This window comes from Peromyscus leucopus, chromosome 1 (genome assembly GCF_004664715.2).
Source record: "Peromyscus leucopus breed LL Stock chromosome 1, UCI_PerLeu_2.1, whole genome shotgun sequence".
Taxonomy (NCBI): Eukaryota; Metazoa; Chordata; class Mammalia; order Rodentia; family Cricetidae; genus Peromyscus; species Peromyscus leucopus.
The window spans coordinates 147520345-147539637 of record NC_051063.1 but is presented as its reverse complement, the minus strand read 5'-3'; positions in this window follow the sequence as shown (position 1 = coordinate 147539637).

Genomic DNA, 19293 nt, shown 5'->3' with positions numbered 1-19293 from the left:
TCCTAAACAGTACAACATGCATGGGAAGGATGGATGTTGGAGTTCCTTTCTCATCTCTTTTGTTCAATCTTTGATGCTCCAGCAGAGATGGGGTTGAGGCAGGGACTCAGAGAACTAGGAGATAGGTAGAGTGAAATTTTCTGTTGGGGGTGAAGGGCAGGGAGTGGTGAGGGCCATACAGGGAGGGATAAAAGACAGGAAGACCAGACAGAGAAGAAGGCTGCTTGGAAGGGCTGGGCCCCGTTGTCCTAAGCAAGCCCCGTCATCCATCCCTCTGGTGGATGGATGTAATCTGTGAAAGTTGCCAATTTAAAATGGAGTCACTTGCATCTGGGAGGCCATGGAGTGGGGAATCTCATGCATATTTTGCTGATGAGAACAACTACTGGAAAAGACTGCTGAGTATAACCTCGCAATCAAGACCATGCCTGTGAGGACATCTGTCTAGTCACAGCCAGTCTGGACCATAACCTTCACGACCATGAAGCCAGGGATATTCCTCTGAAGACATCTCCCCGGCCACACTGAGTTGCTGGGCTGTAACTAGCAATGGGCATGACCCCCAATCGGCAATACTCTTTTGCGCCCTTGATCTTCATTTCCAAACAGCTCCCATGGACTTCTCTTTTTCCCCTTGAAGTTTCTGCTTTCCTCGAGCCCCTGAGGTGTGATCAGCCATAGCGTGCATCTCTCAGATTATAGCCCCTTGCTCGTTCCTCAACAGATTCGCTTTTCTCGGCAAAGTCTCTGGTTGTTGTTTAGGTTGACAAAACCTCCCACCCGTGACCAAGACCAGACCATTACCAGCTGTCATGCCAGGCTCATGACCGGACCTGCTGCCTTGAACTTCCTCTTTGGTATTCGCCAGTCTTCCTTACTGGGAAGTCTCGACCACAGGCCTGTCTTTGTCTCTACACAGCAAGCACACTTCAACCGGGGCATCTGCCTCCTCACCCTTTCCTATGAGCTCTCCCTCACTAGCATGCTTTCCCACCAGTCTTCAAGCCCCGGCTACCCACCTCCATCTTTGCCATGCTGAAGGGTTGCTCAGGGTCACATTTTGATATCGAGTGTGCTTGCACACGTTTTCCTGCACCTGAAATTCTTTAGCAGATTGCCTGCTTCTTTGGTAGGTTGCCTACCTCTAACCTTCATCCACTTCTGGTAGGCAATTTCTTGTTCTTTCTTGTTTTGTTTTGAGGTCTTGCTTTGAAATGCAGGCTGCCTTCAACCTCAACTCTCTCCTTCCTCAGCCACCTGGGGGTTAACTGTGAGCTGTTTCTACTCTTGCTGGTGTGAAGTACCTTTTTCTAGTGTTCTGCACATTAACCCTTGATCTACTGTCCATGGCAAACATTGTCTCTCAGCATACGCTTTTGGTTTGTTTGCTGCACACAGTTCTGTTTAGGAAGACCTGAGTAGGTGGCACAGAGCCCTCCCATCTGTTCTCTTCCCCACCCTTCCACATCCCCTGCACTGTCAACATCCCCATGGGTGGACATTTCTAACAGTTGATGAGTTGACACAGCACTACAATGGTGTTGATACACTGTTAACCCACGGAATCCATCATTTACATGGGGGTTTGCTTGTGACATTGCATCATCTGTGGGTTTGGGTGAGTGTGTAATGTTGTGTATCCGCCATTCCAATATCATGAGCGACAGTGCCACAGCCCTGGCCAACTTCTGTGCTCTGCCCGCCCGTCACCCCTCCCCTAACCGCTGGCCACCACTCATCTCTTACCTCATCTGTTTTCTTTTGGTTAGTGGGAGTTTTCCATTGGGGGGGGGTATGGGTGGGGAGTAGTAGGGGAGTAGAACACAGATTTCTAACTTCTGTGTACTCAGTTCTAGGTCTTCCTTTTATGGCCTCAGACTCAGAGACCCACCTGCTCCTAACCTCCTACTGCTGGGATTGAAAAGATGCACACTACCACACCCAGCCAACATGGCCTTCTTTTTGGATCTGCTACCGGTATCCCTGGCGCATTCTGAGAAATGGTTTCAGACTCTCTCGCTTTTCCACTATACTCAAACCTATGACACCTCTTAGGCTTCTTGGTATGTAAATCATATCTTGTCTATTCTGTGTGGAGGGTGAAAAAAATGTAGGCCTCACTCAACACAAGCTTGTTAGTTCTCTGGGATTCCACACTGCTCAGACCCAGTTTCGTTCTTGGTCTCAATTCCTGCCCAGATGTTGCACTGATTGAGGCCAGGTGCTTCACACACAAGTCATGACGAGCCTTCATCCTCCAGCCTTTCCCTGTCCTTCCATGCCACGCCTTTGTCGTAGCTTCCCATTCATCTGGGTCTTCAGCATATGGTTCATCTTTGCTATGGATCCTCCCTCCCAGAGCTCTCCAGCCCTTGGCTCCAGTATAAAGTGCTTCACATCCAGGCTGCTGCTCAGACGCAGTCCTGGGGCTTCTGTCTGCCCGTCTGGATTTGTGGTCATTGGTTTCCCTTGGGTGGTTTTCTTTGACTTGCTTTACTAGAATATTCTCTTTCTTTTTAAGGAGAAAATGCATGATTATTTAATGATTATGTTTATGTTTGCGCATTTGGTACATGCATGTACGTGTGTGTGTGTGTGTGTGTGTGTGTGTGTGTGTGTGTGTGTATGTGTGTATGTGTCTGTATGTGAGTATATGCCTATATTTGTGTGGGTGCACCTACCCATGCATGAGTATGGAAACCAGAGGCTGACACTAAGCATCTTCCTCTTTCCACCTAAGTATTTGGGGCAGGGTCTCTCACAGAACCTGGCCTTGCCATTTAGGCTAGCCTTGCTTTCTACCTAGTAAGCCCCCAGGAAACACCTGTTTCTACCTCCACAGCACTGGATTACAGATGCACAGCACTACATTTGTTCTTGTGTGGGGGTCGGGGCTCCAGACTCAGATTTTCTTGCCGGTATGTTCAGCAGGCATGTTATCTGCTGAGGCACCTCCCGAGCCTAGGCGAATGTTTTTAATTCAGAGGTGTCCCAGCGTGCATCCTCTCACTTGGCCTTCACTTTGGCTGCATTGTTGGGTTGCCGCCATCTTCCTTCAGTCTTTGAAGTTTCTGTTCCGTAGTTCCCAGCTCCTGGCGAAGCCATAAGTCTTCTGCGTGTCTGATTCTCATTCTTTGGGGGGCTATCTGTCTTCTCTCTGCTGGCAGCTTTTTAGGATTTTCTTTTCTTTGTAAGATTTATCCTGGCTATTCTGAAAATCCATCATGTGTGTTTAGATGGGGATCAGTGTGTCCCTCCGAATGCTTTCAGCTGCAAGTAATTGAGCACCCACTGTGTGGCAACTTAAAAGATAAGGACACGGATTGGCTCACACACTACCAAGCTCCACAGGGGTGCAGAACGGGCTCAAACCCCACCATCTCCCTGGCCTTTTTCTGCTAGTCCTTTCCTAACCTCAGCTAACTCCCAGTCAGCGCTAGCCCTTTCCTAACCTCAGCTAACTCCCAGTCAGCGCTAGCCCTTTCCTAACCTCAGCTAACTGCCAGCCAGTGCTCCCAGGCCTCACTCCCCGCATTCTTGCCTTGCAACATCCAGAGCAGAAGAGGAGACTGCCTTTTCCTCGGGTCTTGTTTTAAGGACATAGAAATCCATCACAGAATCCCTCCTGGGAGGTCTTCCTAGTATCTTATCATCTAAGAATTGGGTCCTAAGTCTCTTCTATTCTTGTGGCCAGATCTGCCATAACTAGATTAGACCAGTACAGGCCCAGGCTTTAGGGTACACAAAACAATTGTGAAGAACTGAAAAGCCAAGGTTGTGCTATAAGGAAGGAGAAAAGATATCTGTTCAGTCTAGGGTATTTCTTTTCAAAACGTTTTCACGTTTCTTTAGTGCTTTCAAACAGAGTGAGTCAAAATCGTCTTAAGACGATGCCAAACAGTTCTAAATGTTCAGAAGTATGTCTTTTTAGTTTACTCATTTAAATAATGGTGTGATCTGCATATGTGGTTTTCTTAGGGGCGAGGATAAAGAGACAGACAGATTAGGAACTAGTACCAGTTCATGTGTAAATCTATTCCCATTAACGTCTCCAACCAACCCTCTGTTCTCTTATTAAGAAAAATGTAGTGTTATCTCATTAAATAAAGTTCCATTTTCAAGCTATCCAGAAAATAAATGTCTTCATCATACCCATAAGTTTTAAAAACACATGATCACAGTACCAAGACTTGCTACTAGGAATTTCCCCCATGCTGTTCCTATTCTTAATGCTCCACCACTGGGTACTACTGTAGAGTACCATCCCCTGCGTGAAACAGTTTCCCCTTCATCAGATCAGCTGTGCCTGTTGACTGGTGACATCCTGTCGTAGACGAGAGAGTGGAGAGGGTCACTGGACCCTCACCAAGATTCCCCCCTCCCTCCCGCACCTCCCTGTCACTAGTATGCAATTCCATCCTATGGCGCATGGTGGGTGGCAGGAGGTGACTGAGTATGTCTGCTGGAGGACACTAGAGGAAGGCGCTCCATCTGTGAGGCAATGGGGGAGCCAGCAGCCATGCTGGGTGACGCCTTCACAGTGCGCCTGCTCTGGGTCACCCATATTCCTAGAGCCTCTCATTCACCCTGTGAGTAAAGCTGATGAACTCACTGATGAACTTTGATAGAGTTGTACTTTGGTTTGTGGCTGGAACCTTGTAAGGAGGGGACAGACATGAAGTCTCCTGGGGTAGGAATTCTCACAGCGTACCCTGGAGGGAGGATGCTGAAACTGGACCATGGCAAACCGAGGTTCATCCCCATCCAGTATGTCCATGCTGCTGACGCCCTGACAAGGGCAAAGAAAGCCCAGCTGTGCGGACACCTTAAAGTTAGAGGAAAATCCCCCTCCCCCCTCCTCTTTGTTACCTACAGTGAAAACTCTTCAGCTGGGAAAAGTTGGGGGCACTTCAAGAGGAAAACATGCCTTTATGGCTTTTAACTTTTGCTAAGCTGAGATTCAAAGCTGTCCCCTGATCCATTTCGGCCTGCTCTTCTCTACTTCTAGGATATTTTCTTGCAGTGTGTTCTGAAAATTAGATATATGAACTTGATTGAAAATAGCCTTTGATTTTGAGTAGAGGTTATACATTCCTTTGTGTGACCAAGGAATCATTTTGAAATTGCTAATAATGCTGCAAATGTACTTCCAAAAATCAAAGACTTTACTTAATCTCATGATAAAGTCTTTCTGTGCTTCTCACATTAAACTCTGAATTTTCACTCCTCCTAAGGAACTTCTGGAAAGAAGTTTTCCTTGACTTAAATCCACATCTCTGTGTGACTCGATTGTACATATATATGTGTATATATATTACCCCACATTGTTCCAAATATTAAAAAATCTGTCTCCAGGGTGGTTGTATTGGGAGGTGCTGTGTGCCTTTATGGTGAGGCCTAGTAGGAGGTCCTTAGGTCACTGGGTAGTCTGCCCTTAATGCTAGTGAGACATTCCTCTCTGTCTGTCTGTCTGTCTGTCTGTCTGTCTGTCTGTCTCTCTCTCTCTCTCTCTCTCTCTCTGTGTGTGTGTGTGTGTGTGTGTGTGTGTGCTTCCTGACTTGTGGCATGGGCACTTTCTCTGTGAGCGTGGTGTATCACCCTTGGCAAAGGCCTAACCCAAGGCAGCCCACAGAGTCTTGGATTCTAGCCTCCAGAATCATGAGCCACAACAAGTCTCCCTCCATTTGGAAGGCAGCCGATGTCAGGTGTGTCATTATAGAAGCATGAAGCTGCCTCAGAGAGCAGAGCAGATCTAAAATGGAGGTCTGGAGCTCTGGAAGTACAACAGTGAACAGGTCTCCCCTTTCCTCCTTTTCCTCACCAGCATTGGACCTTTGCTTCCCTAGCAGCAGCTGCTCTGAGGGGGTGAGGGGGAGTCTCAAAGCAGTTTCAGTGTGCATTTCCTTGACAGCTAAGGATGTTAGAGAATCTCAAGTACTTATTGGCCCCTTGCGTTCTCCTTTCAAGAACTATGTAATTAGTTTCTTAGATCATTTATTGATTAAATGATTGTAATAAATATTTATTCTTATTTGTGTATGGGTGTGTGTGTGTGTGTGTGTGTGTGTGTGTGTGTGTGTGTTTATGCCACATGTGTGCAGGGCCTGTGGAGGCCAGAAGAGGGTGTCAGATCCCCCTGAGCTGGAGTTACAGGAAGTTGTGAGCCTCCAGACCTGGGTGCTAGGAACTGAATTCCAGTCCTCCAAAAGAGCAGGGGGGTGTTTGCAACCGCTGAGCCATTTCTCAGCCTCTTATTTGGTTTTCTAGTGTTAATTTTTTTTTCTTTTTGGAGACAGGGTTCCTTTGTGTAATAGTTCTGACATTCCTGGAACTCACTCTGTAGACCAGGCTGGCCTCGAACTCACAGAGATGAGTAAATGCTGGGATTAAAGGCACCATCTGCCTCCAGTGTTTAATTTTTGCAATTCATTATATATCCTAGATGTCAATCCCTTGTCTGATGTATATTTGGCAAAGATTTCTCCCCCATTCTGTAGGCTAGCTATTTACTCTGTTTATTCTTTTTTGTCCAGAAGCTTTGCAATTTCACATAACCCCATTAGTCAATGAATTATTTCCTACAATAATTGAAGTCTTATTCAGAAACTCTTCATCTATCCTTATAACTTGAAGTGTTTTCTTTCTCCACTTTCAGAGTTCCAACCATTTTAAATGACTTTTTATGCAGGCCAAATCATCTGGAGTTTCGTTATTCTCCATGTGAAAAATGCAGTTTTCTGGTGTCATTGGCTGAAGACACTATCTTCTCACCAATGTATTTTTTTGACAATTTGTCAGTAGCTAAGGGGCTGTAACTATTGATTTATTCCTGGGTCTTCTTGAGTATTTATTAGCCTACATGCCTATTTTTGTGCCACGGTAATTTTGTTACTATGGCTCTATAATATAGTTTAAGATCAGGTACTCAGCACGACTTTCTGCTAAGGATTGCTTCACCTGTTGGGAACATTTTGTACTTCAATATGAATCTTACCATTTTTTTTCTAGTTCTATGAAAAATGTCACCAGAATTTGTCTGTACCTAGTCCTGTCTTCAGTCCAAAGTGGTGCTTTCAATAGTCTCTGTTGGGCTGGCTTGGTAGGCACGGATTCTTTTAGCTTGTTTATATCATGAGAATTCTTCTTTCTCCTTCAACTATGGCAGACAGTTTTGCTGCACGCAGTAATCTATGTTGGCATCCACTGACCTTTAGAACATTGTTCCAGGCTCTTCTGGCTTTTAAAGTTTCTATGGAGAGATCAACTGTTGTTTCTGTGGGGGTTTCTTTGTATATGACTTGTGTTTGTTCTCTTGCAATTTTTAGTACTCTTTGTTCTGTACACTTAGTGTTTTAACTATGATGTGTAGTGAGGAGTTTGTTTTCTAGTCCTGTTGGATGTTCTGTGTGCCGCTTGGACTTGCATAGTCTATGACTCTGTTGAGGATCTGGTCTATACCATTGACCTGGGATTCTTTCTCTTTATCTATGCTCATAATTAGAAGATTTGGTCTTTTCCCTGTGTCCCATAATTCCTGCATTTTCCTTTCATGTTTAAACTTCTTTTGTACTTGCTTGTGGCTTCTAATTCATTTAATTTATCTTCAAGTCCTGATATTCTTTTACTAGATGCATTCTGCTTGTAAGGCTTTCCCTTGAGTTTGTTAATTGGGTTATTGGCTTTTAAATGCCATCTCCATTTCTCTTTAATGTTTCTCTCTCTTTATTGAATTCAGTTTTCTTTTTTAAATTAATTAATTTATTTTTATTTTATGTGCATTGGCATTCTGCCTATATGCGTGTCTGTGTGAGAGTGTCAGATCTTGTAGTTACAGACAGTTGTTAGCTGCCCTGTGGGTGCTGGGAACTGAACTCATGACCTATGGAAGAGCAGTCAGTGCTCTTAACCTCTGAGCCATCTCTCCAGTCCCAAATTCAGTTTTCAAATGCTAGTTTGTCTTCACTACTTCAGTCAGCCTTCTGTTTGTGTTCTCTGGGGTATCACTCGGGGGTTTATTGCTGTTCTCTTCGAATTTCATTTTAAGGAGTTGTTTGCCTTTAAAGTTGAGTTTCTTACAGAAAACAGAAATGCTGTGGGATGGTCCGTATGTCAAATTACTGATTGGTCAATAAATAAAACACTGATTGGCCAGTGGCTAGGCAGGAAGTATAGGCTGGACTAACAGAGAGGAGAATTAAGGGAACAGGAAGGGAAAGAGAGACACTGCAGCCACCGCCAGGACAAGCAGCATGTAAAGATGCCGGTAAGGCACAAGCGACGTGGCAAAGGTATAGATTTATAGAAATGGGTTAATTTAAGATATAAGAACAGTTAGCAAGAAGCCTGCCACGGCCATACAGTTTATAAGTGATATAAGTGTCTGAGTGATTATTTTATACGTGGATTGTGGGACTGTGGGGCTTGGTGGAACCTGGAGAGAAGCCCTCCAGCAACACAGAAAGATGAATTTATTTTATTTTATTTTATTTTTTTCCAGAGACAGGATTTCTGTACATAGCCCTGGCTGTCCTGGAACTTCCCTTATAGACCAGGCTGGCTTCAAGTTTTGCGATCCACCTGCCTCTGCCTCTCAAATGCTTGGATTAAAGGTGTGCATCACCATGCTCAGCTTGCTTTTTGTTTGTTTGTTTGTTTTTAATTCTTAGTCCATTCAGTTAGACTGTGTCTGTTGATTGGGGGCTTGGAGTCATTGTTATTATGGAATAAAATTGAATTATTGGATAATTATGAAAAGGTGTGTGTTGATTGCTCTAGTTCTCTTGCAGTTTTTAGTACTCTTTCTTTGCAACGTTCTTCAGCTTGATCTTTAAAGCTTCCTCTGAATCTTAAGTCGCTGCTACTATATTGATACTTCCATGTTGCTCTGTTTGTTTGTGTGAGGGGAGTGTAGAATTGTGCTTTAATACCAGATTGATCTCAAACTCTCTTTGTACCTCTGGCTAGTCTTGAACTCATGAGCCTCTTGCCTCTACCTCCAAAGTACTAGGAATCTCCCCCCCTCCTCTGTGTGTGTGTGTTCATTACTTTTTGTTTTGCTTTAATAGAGTTGACATTCTAGCTTTCACCAATCCTTTCTCTGTGCCTTTCAGAAGGAGCCAATCCATTGGCCTGTTCACCTCCCAGTTGAGAGAAAATACACCTCTGCGGTATCTTGTTAGGGGGTCTTAGCAAATGAATGCATCTACTCTGGACGTGTAGTGGAGTGGAGGTTTCTCCGCAGTTAATGCTGCGCTTCAGCTGGGTGGGGCCTAGCTTATTTATCCAGCATCTTTCCAACAGGGAAGAGTGTGTTCCCTCCAGTGTAGTGGGTGGTTGCTTGAGCCTCACCCTGAAGCACCGCCTCTAGAAGGTATCAGGTAGCTGTTATACCTGCCTGTGATCTTGAGGTACACGTCCCTCTGGGATGGCCGCCAGGAGGGATTCTTAAGACCTAGGATGCCCGTGGCTCTCTCTTTGCTTTGCTACCTCGTGGTTTTGGAAACTGGTATGAGCCAAGGCAGAGCTCGCCAGAGAACCGCTTGGACTGTGCCTCACCTTTCCAGGATCCTGCAAGAAATTCCTTTATTCTGTCTTGTGAGTTAACCCCCAAATAAATTCCTTTGATCATTAAATAGACTCTATGGATTAATCCCACCACTCCAGGTCCTTCCCATCTGCTCAGCTCTCTTGCCCACCTCCAGCTCTGGTCCTCTCAATCACACCACCACTGAGGGAGACTGAGAACTGAAAATACTAAGCTAGCCATGCACAGTGGGCCTTCTGTCCTAACTGTCCCATCCTAAGCCTGCTCACCACCCTGCCATCTCACCCCTGGCTCTCTGTGTTCTGAACTGGTTCCATGGTGCCTGCCTGATCTGAGAAGTTCCAGAGCCTTTGTTCTCATGGCATGGGCTACTTTTCCTATAACATACTTGCTTTCCCACCATGATAGATCATCTGTACCTCCGCCATTTCTCTTGGAGTTCCATTTCTATGATTCCCTATTCTTTCACCATTGAAAAATGGTCCCATGCTGGTATCAGCATCCATTTGAGAAGGACACTCAAAACATAGGTCTCACTTTCTGCAAGCCTGAATCTTTCTGACAGAGATTAATAAGTTACAGCACACACACTGGAACTTGAGCTCTGTTCCTTTTCAAGCCTCCAATAATTCTGAGCTCTCTCTTATAGGCCACCGTACTCCGTGTTATTCTTGAACACACAGTAGAGAGCCTCGTCTCCTGGCTGCTGACACAGTTACTGTTTCTCACTTTGGGGAGAAGTAAGCATACCGTTTTGTAGCTGCTGTTTGCTCCAACACTGACTCATGTTCTATTTGGTTGACTAAACGAAATATCATCCATTTACAGAAGACACGTTGAGTAAGAAACAGATAGTTACATTTCCAGTGAGTTGCCCATGGCCAAATGGTAACTTCTTCCTTTCCTCCCCTCTAATGACAGCGTTTGCCTCTCATCTGAGTGAGCTTTCCAAGTCTTTATACAAAAAACAAACAAACAAACAGTGATGCAATTCCCTAATGTGAGGAATTAGCAGGGACTAGGCAGCCAGGGCAGAGGTTGAGAAGAGCACATGCCCACATAGCAGCTGGAATGGAAAAAGAGACACCACCACCACTCTGCAGCTGGGATGATGTCTGCCTCACTTTGTTATCTCCGCATGTTATCTCAGCAGATCATGGACCATCAGGATGGGGGAGATGACGTAATAAGAGAGGGGAGGAGGGAGTTGGAAGAAGAAAGGGGACCAAAAGAAGGGGGGGTCCAGGTGCACTATACAAAGACCAGCCCAGAGATCACTTGGAGGTTCCCCAGCTCTGGAGACCCCACCATGGTTTCTGCTTGCTTCGATAAACACTTGCACTTTCTTTGAGCAATGGAGCAAAACTCCACCCATTCCTGAACACCCAATTCCTTGCTCACCTTTGGAAAGAGCTCAAACCCCTAGACAACCAACCCTGGGCTCAAGGGAGTTCACACTAGGCAGGCTGCTGACTCTATTTACACCCGAGCTCCTGTCGGACCGTGACCGGTGTCCCAAAGCAAGCTTCTCTCCTCTGCAGCAGTACGTCTCAGAGGCATTCTCAAAGGCTGATGCTGGGCAGTCCTCAGTCTGTCCATTTTCAGGACCGTCTTCCTGGCCACTGAGAACGCTTGTGGTTATGACCAACACCACAGGCTGCTCGCACTCCCATTTCTTTGTTTTTGTTTTTGTTTTCCTGTGATGGGGTGAGGGGCTCTGGAGAAGTAAAACTTCCACTGGACACACCAGTCACTGATCTGTGTGGAGGAGAGCTGCGTGTGGAAGGCAGATGCGGAACATGTGGTGTGTGTGGAAGGCAGAATGTTCTGTGGACTCATGCTCCCCCCTCTGAAATGACGGCTCCCTAAAGAGAGAGGAATAGCTAAGAAGGGTTCAGCAAAATCCATCTTCCACGGAGACACTCCTCTGCCCTCTAGTTCTGCTAGCACGGTCATAAACACACGACATGCAGTAGCAGCCCACTCCTCTTTTCTCCCTCCGCTCCTTCCAGCCAACCCAGCTCTGAAATCCTTGCCTCTGCAGACACTGCTGTAGCAGAGAGTCGGGGAGTGGGGGGCTTCTAGCTCTAATCACGATACTAATTCCCCGCGAGGACCTCAACAGCGTGTGAGCCTCAGTGTCTTCAGACCTCAAGTGAGAACATTCGAACACTTTTTTCTGACTCGAGGCAATTCATTTTTAATTTTTTTTAAGTCAAGTTGTCTTTTTAATACATTATGTTGTTTATTTATTTGGTTGGTTTGTTGGTTTTGGTTTGTTGAGATAGGGTTTCTCTCTGTAGCCCTGGCTATTCTGGAACTCGCTTTGTAGATTACACTGGCCTCGAACTCAGAGATCAGTCTGCTTCTGTTTCCCGAGTGCTGAGATTAAAGGTCATCATGCCTGGCTTTGTTCATTATTATTATATAATTATAAAATTTATTCATTTTCTTTCCCCTTCCAAATCCTCCCATACATCCCTCCTTGCTCTCTTTCAAAGTCATTGCCCCTTTTTTCTATTAATTGTTATTGTACGCATATACATGTATACACATATATCCCTAATTATAATCTGCTTGGTCTGTATAATGTTATCTATATGCACAGAACATTTGTATTTTAAATCTCTTATCTGATGGAACCTCAACTGTTTAATATTCCCCATGAGTCAACTAACTTGAGACATTCACACATTTCCCCTTCCACAGAAATGAAATTTGGATGTCTTGATATCTCAACCTACAGGTTATAATCACAGCTGCCTAAGATAGAGACCTCTATTGTTTTAGTAAAAAATGGTTTCTTGTTTTTTCATTTCAAAGTGTTTTTTTTTTCAATAGACAATTTGGGTTATCTGTTTGGCTACCATAATATATTGATTAGGACTATGTTGTGAATGATAGTCACTGAAGTCAAACTGTCAGGAAGAGGAACTTATTACTAGCTTTTCATAAATCTAATCTGTTTACAAGAAATGAATCTATTAGATATTGGCAGTCTGTACATTTCTAAGCCGCTTATGGACCCAACCTTGGATCATGCAGTCAGGAAAACATCTGGCTGGACCCAGGACTCTTAAAGCTACCTGTTCATGACTTAGTATCCAGCATGGGAGGGATCACCTCTGCCACTACAAAAGCCAAGCCCATGGTCCACTCTGTAGACTGCAGACTGTCTGTCTGTCTGTCTCTCTCTCTCTCTTACACACACACACACACACACACACACACACACACACACACACGTGACCATGACTCAGAGACCCTGATCTCCTGCTCCCGTGTCTCGTGCCTGGTCAGTCTGGGTCACCAGGGAGACCTTTGTGTCTAGGGAGTCTGGGAAATGTACACTTGAGCCTTTTGTCTTCTCGCTCCCGGGGCAGAAGTTATCCGGGTGAGTTGTGAGGCTGTCAGTTCACGGGGCAGGAGAGACACTGTGCGAGGCCTTCAGAATTTCATTGTAGCATAAAGCTGGCCTCAGGTTCAACTGTGCACTGGCTACTTTAGGGAACGGAAGAAATTCTATTTCACTGTGCCCTCTGTCTCTCTCGGGATGACTCCTACCGTGGAACACATCAGTAGAACACAGCTTCCGTCAGCTCCAGTTTTTCCTATTATATAGGTGTGGGACTTTAGATGAGAGTGCATCCCATAGAGCAGATGTTTAAATACTTGGTCCCCAGTTGCTGGCAGCTTTGGGGAAAGTTCGGGAGGAGTGGCCTTTCTGGAGGAAGTGTGTCACTGGGGGTGGACTTTGAAGTTTCAAAGCCACGTGCCTTTCCCAGCTCTCTCTGTGCACTGTGATCTAAGGGCTCAAGCTGTGAGCCCTGGGATTCTGCCCCAGTCACCATGGCTGCCATCTGCTGCCACGTTCACCAGCCATCATCAACTCTTATCCCCCTGGCATTGTAAGTCTGGAAACCCTTCCCTCTGTAAGTTGCCTTGGCCATGTTCTAACACAACAATACAAAAGTAACTAACACAGAAGGCGGTACCGTGGCGTGGGCTATTGCTGTGACGGATGCGATCACGCTGGGTTTTGTAGGAATGTGGAAGGCTTTGGGACTCTGGGCTAGGAATGTGACTGAACATTACAAATTGAGCTTAGTGGGACATCCTAGCAGAAGCTCGGAAGAGAGCAGAGCTGAGAGCTATGTGGTCTGGGGAGGCCCAGCTCAAGAGGGTTCAGAAAGGAGCAATATTAACAACTACACTGCAGACCGATGCTGTAATGTTTTGGTTAAAATTAAAAATGGCTGCTTTCTGGCCATGTCCTAAGAACTTGCCTGAGGCTAAATTTAAAAGTAATGAATGAGCCGGCAAGTGGTGGCACACGCCTTTAATCCCAGCACTCAGGAGGCAGAAGCAGGCAGATCTTTGTGAGTTCGAAGCCAGCCTGGTCAACATATCTAGTTTCAGGACAGCTAGGGCTGTTATGCAGAGAAACCCCGTCTTGAAAAACCATAAAAAACAAAAACAAAAACAAAACAAAAAACAAAAGTAATGGATTAATTTCTTTGGCACAGGCAATTTCAAGATAGCCTGTTGTTGATATTGACTTTGTCATGTGATTACTGATCACTCTTAGGCAGGTCTGCACTGAAAAGAGCAAACAGGGCAGAAATACAAAATGCACACTTTGGAGAGGAAACAAGTATTGGCACACTTAATGCTGCATTTGTGCTGAAAGAGACAAGATTAGTGCCGTTAAGAAAGGCCTCCAGCTCAGTATTGGATTAAAGGCAAAGGTGCCCCCGAGGAGGCATGACTCCCCCACCAGCTAATCTTCCAACTCGTCAAAGAGAGGATAAGGCCTTTTCTGCGCCCCCCCCCCCCCACACAACATCTACAGTCAAATACTGCTGCAAGGGGCCAGTGTACATCTCAAGAGGTGGGCAGCCAAACGTTGGTGCTGGCTTTAAAATCCTGAAGGATGGGAGAGTAAACAGGTCGTGGACTCTCCCTCCATGGTTTCAGAGAGCTGCATGAGGCCAGGCAATATGTGGCAGGGAGTCCCTTTATGAAGGCCCCGAGACAAGAGGCCCTGAGAGGCATTCAGCAAAGCTGTGAAAATGAAGCCTAGGCAGAGATCTCTTTTCTTCAGCTTGTGCTGTTGGCCTCTTTATCAACAGCCAGGTGGCTGTAGGAGTGTGGCTTGATATGTGGGCCCCCAGTCCTATTCCATTGTTCAGTGTGTTTATCTGTACGCCAGTACCGGGTTGATCTTTTGCTATAACTCCGCAGCGTTAACTGAAGTCAGGGACGGTAACACCTCCTCTAGCAGGTTTTATCGTTCAGCATCTTTGGTCTTTGTGTGAATTTCCTTGTGAATTTTAAGATTTTTTTTTCTATTTCTCTGAAGAATGGTATTGGAATTTCGATGATGACTGCATTGAATATGTATATTGATGAAAAGATGTTCAATATCAGGGAAATGCAAACGAAAACTTCACAAGATGCTGCTGCATGGCTAAAACCAGGATGGTGTCAGTGGTGAGAATGTAAAGGAACTGGAATCCCATGCTGCTTGCTTGAATGCAAAATGCCCAGGCACTATGGGAAAAGCTCACAACATTGCACACCTCTACTCTGCGACGCAGCGGGTCGACTCCTATCTGTGTAACAGAAACAAAGACATATATTCACAAATACTTGTGTGAATACACGTGGCAACTTTGTTTGGCCACCCTTCCCCCAAAATATCAAAATGCCCTTCAACAGGTGAACGGATAACACCATTCATATAGGCCTAGTACAATACTGCCACAACATGGACTATTACACAGTTGCCTAGCAATAAGCACCTATGAACCCCTGGGGGCATGCCACGGCAAGGATGAACATGAAAAGGTTACTCTGATTGGAAGAAGCCAGACCCAAGCCTGTGTACTGCACGCTCCCATTTACATGGCACTCCTGAGAAGGCAAGACATAAGGACAGAGAACTCATCATTGTGGAGCCCAGAATGGGGCAGCAGAGGGGCCCAGCTGCAGAAAGACAGGTCAAGTTTGGGGGGGGGGGAGGTTGACATCAGCGTTCTGTGTCTGGGCTGTGGCAGCGGTTAAAGCACTGTAAACATTCAGCAAAACTCATTAAGTAGAAATACCTTCTTTTCTGGTGGTGCTAGGGAATCGAATCCAAGGCATTTCACTGGTCTATGCAAAAGCTCCAGAGTTCATTAAATGTAGCACCTAAAAAGGGTGAATTTTATTTAATATAAAATGTATCTCAATACATTAATTTTAAGTAGAAATACCCGTTTTTACTCCTGGAACTCTGTCTGGAAGTCCCACCTATACCTCCTGCCTGGCTATTGGCTGTTTAGCCTTTTATGGAACCAATCACAGTGGCATATCTTCACACAGTGTAATCAATTATCGTGCAACCGTCTTGAGTGTCACCAGGGTATGATCCTGGAGAAGCAGGCCTTCCGGACCCACTGTACATCCAGGGAAGAGCAATCACTTTGAGTCTGAAGATGTCTGAGCACAGTTCCTCCATGGAAGCTGCTGAGCAGAGAGAACATGCCAAAACCAAGACTCTTCGACTTAAAATGTGAAGGACATAGCCACACACACACACACACACACACACACACACACTCACACACACACACACTCACAAATTCACACACACACACACACTCACAAATTCACACACACGCACGCACGCACGCACGCACGCATGCACACCAGCTCTGGCCAAGACTAATGCCTTCTCTGATATAGTTTCAAGAAACTTCTTGTCATAAGGGCCCAAAGCCAGGCAAGGCTGAGGACCAATGTTCCTCAAAGGGTCATCTGTTCAAGACCCAGATGCTAGAGTTAGGGGCCCTGCCCTGAAGGTAGTGAGGTCTCAAGGTTTTAGAAAGGACACTCCAACAGCAGCACCCGCCTGTCTAGAGAGAACGAGAGGCCTCATGTGAGTGGGAGGCCCAGGTGCTTGCAGATGCCCACCCAAACCTGTCTCACCACAGGGAGCTGCCAATCTGCTTCAGCACACTGAACACGAGAAGTGGCTGTCCTGTCCTCCCCTGTCATGATCTCCGGGGAGGTGTATGTAGATACGCTAACGCCAACACTTTTCGTGGGAACTGGTAAAGCAGTCTTTTTAAAACCATGCTCACAAGGCTGAAGAGATGGCTCAGTGCTGAACAGTATGTACAGCTTTTCCAAAGAATCTGAGTTCAATTCCTAGCTCCCACATCAGGCAGCTCGTAACTACCTGGAATTCCAGCTCTGAGGAGCCAAGGATCCTGTCCTGCACGGCACCTGCATCCACAGGCATGTTACCCATACACAGGCACAGAAACAGTCACGCAATTCAAAACAAATATAAATATTCTTTTTGAGCACCAGTAGGGCACTCCTAACGATGTAAGACCAATGCCCACACTGGCCATGCCCACCTCTGTTCTTTCTGACACTTGGGCCTTCTTGTTACCACATAAAATACTTCATCATTGGTTGTCCCTGAAATTCCAACTGGCTTCTCTTGATTAAGACCTGACTGGGGTCTGAGATTATAGCCTAGAGCAGTGGTTCTCAGCCTTCCTAATGCTGAGACCCTTCAATACCATTCCTCATGGTGTGGTGACCTCCAACCGTAAAATGATTTCATTGCTACTTCCTAACTGTGATTTCATTACTGTTGTGAATCGTAATGTAAATGTCCATGTTTTCTGATGGTCTTAGGCGACCCCTGTGAAAGGTCGTTTGATTCCCCACAAGGGGTCTCTAGCCCACAGGTTGAGAACTGCTGGCTTAGTGGAAGAATATCTGTACAAAGGCCCGGGTTCAAGCCCCAGCACAGGAGAAAGAGGAGGGAAGAACGTGGACACCAGGACCTGTCTGAAAATGACTTTAGCCATTTTCTCAGGATGACGAGCATTTGGGATATAAGACTGAATTTCTATTCCGAGTGTAAATACTTCCCATCTCGGAGGAAAATTCCAAATGGTGTATAAAATCAAATGATAAAAACTCTGAGGATTTTAGTCCTACCCTGTTTCAATTCCAAAGTGTGAAAACCTGCAGAAGTTAGGACCAGGAGCAAAAAGAGGGCCTCTCTCCCTGACGGCTGATGTGGCCTCCCCTTAGCCTAGCTGTTGGTGCTCATGGGTCGATGGTAATCACAGGCCCCCTGGTGCCCACCGGCCTGCTGGAGTTCACGGCCCGCTGGTGTTAATAGACATTGCTTTTACTCTGATTTTTAAGATCTGATCACATTCTCACCTCCCTTTCCCATAACTTCAAGAGTAAGCCTTTGCCAAGTAATCAAAGTCCTTCGTCCACATTCAGATGTACACAGTTGCTAACCATCTGACCACACTGTGCTCATGCTCATCCTTGCCAAGCAGCCCTCCTGGTACCTGATGCTGTAACACCTGTCTCTGGCCCCTGAGGGCGCAGAACACCACGCTCCCTTCTCCAGACCCCACTGGTTTCCCAGCTTCTCGGATCCCATGATTTTTCCTCCATTTTTCTGGACACACATCCCCTTCCCTTATCCTGGATCTTTTTGGCTCCCTCTCCGTCTCCTTCTATGGCGTTTTACATTTTACTCCTTTATAGCTAAAGCATCTAGTGTATTCTTCTTTGAAACCTGGGTGTCAACTCGATGCTCCTGTTCCCAGTTTCACAGAAATGGTTTTCCCTGTGTCCCTTTCCGTCAGACATTGGATAACATAGCCTGACTGGAGACACCCGATCTCACCCGCGCCCTAGTTTCCTGGCCCTAATTCCATGATTGCTCTCATTACCTGTGGGGCCTGTTCTCTCTTCTCGACCTTGAAGTGAGACCCAGCCTACTTCGTGGATTATTTTTCTCCTCACGGGAGGTGATCCATGCTGTTACCCACAGTCCGCTGAAGCTGTGGATCCAAGGAAGTTTCACACTCCAGAAACTGACACCACCATTGCCCAAAGTCTGATGGTTGCTCCCTGGGACCTCACTCTGAGGGAAGTGTTCCCAGCCTCTCACACCCTCAAGTCCCTTCCCGTGTCCGAGCAGAGAGATTCCACCACGCTCCACACTGGGCAGACCCTTCTGTGTCCAAATTCGAATAGATGCTCAGCTAAAGTTAGGGTGCCCCCTAGGGGCAGTTTGTGGTACAGCAAGAGCTCCAAAAGCAGCTCCCTTCCCTTACACAAACAGACAATAGAGCCATCTTCAAAACTGGAAATGAACGGGCTTGTTTTAATTTAAATTTATTTTAAATGACACGTAGAAGTTTAAAAATCATGCATTAATAGGCTACCACACTGTTTTAAAACATGTACACTGTGTGATGTTTGAAGCACTGGACCCCTGCCCAGCCCATCTCGACATCTCTAAACATTTCCACATTCCACATTTAAAGGATTCTGTCTTCTCCTCCACATCTCCCATCAGCGTGTAAGCCCATGACAGTGCTCAGTCTTGGGGACGCTGGAGGTTTTCCTCCGTCTTGAGCTAAATGGATGGGAAGCAATCAGGAGGGGCATCCTGGAGGAGGTGACAAGATGTGTGTGTGGCCTTGAAGGATTTAGATTGGCTGCAAAGAAGTAAAGCTGCTTCGGGAGGGGGACCCTGAGGACACGGATCTGTTTCCTTTTGAGTCGCGGAGGTTAAACCACAAGGCTGGAACTCTCCACCTTAGGTGCCTGAGTTAGAAATAGGCCTCTTCCCTCCTGCGGAGGGCTGCCAGAGAAAACACAGGCTGCCTGGTTAAATTTGAATGTCAGACACACAAATTATGTTACCCGTG